The sequence below is a fragment of the Heterodontus francisci genome, chromosome 27, assembly GCF_036365525.1.
Source record: "Heterodontus francisci isolate sHetFra1 chromosome 27, sHetFra1.hap1, whole genome shotgun sequence".
NCBI classification, from domain to species: Eukaryota; Metazoa; Chordata; class Chondrichthyes; order Heterodontiformes; family Heterodontidae; genus Heterodontus; species Heterodontus francisci.
In genome coordinates, this window is record NC_090397.1 from 68,265,243 (window position 1) to 68,270,226 (window position 4,984).

A 4,984-nucleotide genomic window follows, 5' to 3' on the forward strand; every position below is an offset into this window, starting at 1 on the left:
GGCTGAAGCATTTGTATCCATCTCAGCCTGCTCCTGAAATCCCCAGCATCTCAGATGCCAGTCTTCATCCATTCTGATTCACTCCATGTAATATCAAGAAACGGCTGAAGGCACTGGATACTGCAAAGGCTTTGGGCCCTGCCAACACTCGCAGTAGTACTGAAGACCCATGCTCCAGAAATAGCTGGCCTCAAGCCAAGCTGTTCCAGTACAGCTACAACACTGGCATCTACCTGGCAATATTGAAAATTGCCCAGGTATGTCCTGTGCACAAAAAGCAGGACAAATCCAACCTGGCCAATTACCACCTCATCAGTCTACACCTGATAATCAGAAAAGTGATGCAAGATGTCAACAGTGCGATCAACTGGCACTTGCTCAGCAAATAACCTGCTCAGTTTGTGTTCTGTCAGGCCATTCAGCTCCTGACCTCATTACAGCCTTGCCAAAAGAGGTGAGGTGATAGTGACTGCCCTTGACTTCAAGGCAGTATTTGACTAAGTATAGCATTAAAGAGTCCCAGCAAAATTATAGGCAATGGGAATCGGGGGGAAATTCTCTGCTGGTTGGGATCATACGTAGTACAAAGGAGGATGGTTGTGGTTGTTGGTGGTCAATCATCTCTGTCTCACAACATCACTGCAGGAGTTCCTCAGGGTAGTGTTCTGAGCCCAACCATCTGCTGCTTCATCAATAACTCCATCCTGTCAGAAGTGGGGAAGTTTGCTGATGATTGTACAATGCTCAGCACCATTTGTGACTCCAGATACTGAAGCAGTCCATGTCCAGCTGCAGAAAAACCTAGACAACATCCAGGCTTGGGCTGATAAGTGGAAAGTAACTTTTGTGCCACATAAGTGCCAGGCAATAACTATCTCCAACAGAAATAAATCTAACCATCCCTCCTTGACATTCATTGGCATTACTATTGCTGAATCCCCACTATCAACATCCTAGGGGTCACCAGTGACCAGAAACTGAACTGGACCAGCCACATAAAAGCTGTGGCTCCAAGAGCAGGTCAACTGCTGGGTATTTTGTGGCAATTAACTCACCTTTCTCCCTAATGCCTGTCCACCCTCCACAATGCACAAGTCAGGAGTGTGATGGAATACTCTCCACTTGCCTGGATGGGTGCAGGTCCAACAACAGTCAAGCAGCTCAACACCATCCAAGACACAGCAGCCTGCTTGATTGGCACTCCATCCACCACTGCACAGTGGCAGCAGTATGTACCATCTACAAGATGTACTGCAGCAACTCACCAAGGCTCCTTCGCCAGCACCTTCCAAACCTGTGACCTCTACCACCTAGAAGGCCAAGGGCAGCAGATGCATGGGAGCACCACCACCTGTAAGTTCCCCTCAAAGTCACACACCATCCTGTCTTGGAACTATATCACCGTTCCTTCACTGTCACTGGAATCCTCCCTAACAGCACTGTGGGTGTACCTACCCCACATGGACTGCAACAGTTCAAGAAGGCAGCTCACGACTACCTTCTCAAGGGCAATTAGGGATGGTCAATAAATGCTATCCTAGCCAGTGATGCCCACATCCCACGAAACAAAGAAAAGTAAATGCCAGCAAGCTATCCAACTATAAAGGGCATCAAATCTAAGACTAATCTTCAGCTAACCTAATATCCTCTTTCCTAGGGTCATTAGATAGGTAGCAGGACCCCCCTCTATACTCTGCTCTACCACCCCCAGTTGAGGCTGATTGGAGCAGTTTGTTCAGCATACCTTAGATTTTCTCATCTGTATGACGCAAGATTTTTTTTCTCCTCTTTCCACCACCCCTGGTAAGATCCTGAGCTTGACTTAGAAAAATTTATTTTCCATTTGTTCTTGGATCATGCTAACGAGACAGTGTTTATTACTCATCCTTGGTTGTCTCGTGGGCATTAAAAGCCAAGTATATAGTGTAGACTAGGGTTGGCCAAAGCAAGTAAAGGCAACTAATTCCCTTCTCTAAAGGATATTAATGAACCAATACGATTTTTGCAGTCAAGCAGCTTTTGTAGCCGTTTTTTTCTGGTGCAATCCCAAAAATAATTAGTATTAAATTCAATTTCAGTTTATTGCAAGGTTCCTTGTGTCATATAATTGCTATACTACAGTAGATACATTTATATAGCACTATCAAAATGTCTCCAAGTTACATGTACCTTTTGTACAAATGTGGAAGGCATTTTGCCCATAGACCAACAGGCCCTCATTTTAATAATATGTGATCCAAAGGGCAGCATTTCTGACAGTCTATGATTTTCACAGTACTCTACCGAAGTGTCATCCTAGATTGTGCGGAAACAGGCTTGAACCTATTTTCTGGCTCCAGTAAGAATGCCAGCAACTGGCCAATGTTGGCCCTCAATTGTATCTGAGAATGTCACTAATCTGTTATGCTCTCACCAAAATAGGTAACTGCAGTTAAAAGCAGTCGTGCCACCATAAGACATACAGAAGTTTGAGTTTCAAAGAACAGTACAGCACAGGAACAGGCCATTCGGCCCTCCAAGCCTGCGCCGATCTTGATGCCTGCCTAAACTAACACCTTCTGCACTTCCGGGGCCCATATCCCTCTATTTCCTTCCTATTCATGTATTTGTCAAGATGTCTCTTAAACATCGCTATCGTATCTGCTTCCACCACCTCCCCTGGCAGCAAGTTCCAGGCACTCACCACCCTCTGTGTAAAAAACTTGCCTCGCACATCCCCTCTAAATTTTGCCCCTCGCACCTTAAACCTATGTCACCTAGTAACTGACTCTTCCACCCTGGGAAAAAGCTTCTGACTATCCACTCTGTCTATGCTGCTCATAACTTTGTAAACCTCTATCATGTCGCCCCTCCACCTCCGTCCTTCCAGTGAAAACAATCTGAGTTTTTACAACCTCTCCTCATAGCTAATGCCTCCAGACCAGGCAACATCCTGGTAAACCTCCTCTGTACCCTCTCCAAAGCCTCCACGTCCTTCTGGTAGTGTGGCAACCAGAATTGCACGCAATATTCTAAGTGTGGCCTAACTAAGGTTTCTGTACGGCTGCAACATGACTTGCCAATTTTTATACTCTATGCCCCGACCGATGAAGGCAAGCATGCCGTATGCCTTCTTGACTACCTTATCCACCTGCGTTGCCACTTTGTGACCTGTGGACCTGTACGCCCAGATCTCTCTGTCTGTCAATACTCCTAAGGGTTCTGCCATTTACTGTATACCTCCCACCTGCATTAGACCTTCCAAAATGCATTACCTCACATTTGTCCGGATTAAACTCCATCTGCCATTTCTCTGCCCAAGTCTCCAACCGATCTATATCCTGCTGTATCCTCTGACAATCCTCATCATTATCCGCAACTCCACCAACCCTTGTGTCGTCCGCAAACTTACTAATCAGACCAGCTACATTTTCCTCTAAATCATTTATATATACTACAAACAGCAAAGGTCCCAGCACTGATCCCTGCGGAACACCACTAGTCACATCCCTCCATTCAGAAAAACACCCATCCACTGATACCCTTTGTCTTCTATGACCGAGCCAGTTCTGTATCCATCTTGCCAGCTCACCTCTGATCCCGTGTGACTTCACCTTTTGTACCAGTCTGCGATGCGGGTAAAGTACTGGTTAGGTGCACACAAATGAAATCTATTTGGAAACAATACATTCCTTTGCATAATCAGAGGCTGCTATTCTTTATGGAAAATAGATTAAGGCAATAGCTTGAAATGACAAAGTAATGTCAGATGCTTCATAAACAGGAATTTCCAAGTTTATTGCAGGCAATTTGCTTTGGAAATAAGGACCACTGTTCACAATTCTGGGTATTTGTTGATTTAATTCTCTTGGAATAAAGGTATATTTAGGGAAAGTACATGCATAGATCTGCAGCACCTCACAACTCAAGACTTTGTGCAGATTGCTGGAATCCTTTCTGTTTTGATTTCAAGGTTTCTACCCCTCTCCAAGGCCATGTTGTAAATCATGCAGCCTGACAATGTGAACATTTTGATAAACACATACTGCAAATCCCTCTTCTCCCTCTACAAGGTATCAAAATCATGACTAACACTGCCCAGTCGTCAGTCATGCAAACTATGATCCTGTTGAAACTACAGCGCTAACAACTGGCTGACAGTGAAGGAATCATGACCTTGAGAATTGGACATTTATTTTTATTTGGAGGATTCTTCAGTGAATTTACAGATCACCCACATATTGAAAAATATAAAGGGCTTGGAGTTGATATAAACCATTAGATTGACCAGTGGTGCTCTGACCTACAGGTATAACACAGCTGACTATATACATGCTGGCTACCCTACAGCACTGTAACAGCATAAAGATGAGCCTTTCAGCTTTCTAGATCAGTGATCAATCACCCTCTTGCATGTATTATGAATGTGGTAGCAACCCAGAAAACCATCAATATGTTTTGAATGGCCCTATCGGAATAAAGTTTATGGTTGCTGAGATTTTTGGTCTCAAGCAGAGTAGCTGGAGTCAGTGAAGATGCTGTGTTACATACCCTCTGTCAGTACCTCACTTGAGAGACTCAACCACCTCATACACTGCTCCTCCATTAGGCTTAGGTGAGACATTCAGGATCCATAGACGTCCATCATGTACAGTCTTATCCTTATTTCACGTCCCATTCCTCATTTCCATTTCATCAAGTTTGCAAATGCTGCAATTAGACCATTCTTCCATCTTCTGTTTGGGTTCATTTACTCCATCAGTGTTAAATTAACAGCTGTCTGCATATGACATATTTGATTATGTCCTGAAATAACAATTCAATAACTGCTGACTGACTCATTACATTCACTGGTGCTTTTACTCTATTGGTGTTGAAGCTTCACTAGCTTGTTAAGCTCCTGCTGTACATGGAGAACTGGAATTTGTACCAAATAAAACCTCTTCTGTTAAAATTCTCACCAGGCAATTATCAACCCATTGTTTTTAAATTTAGGACATACAAA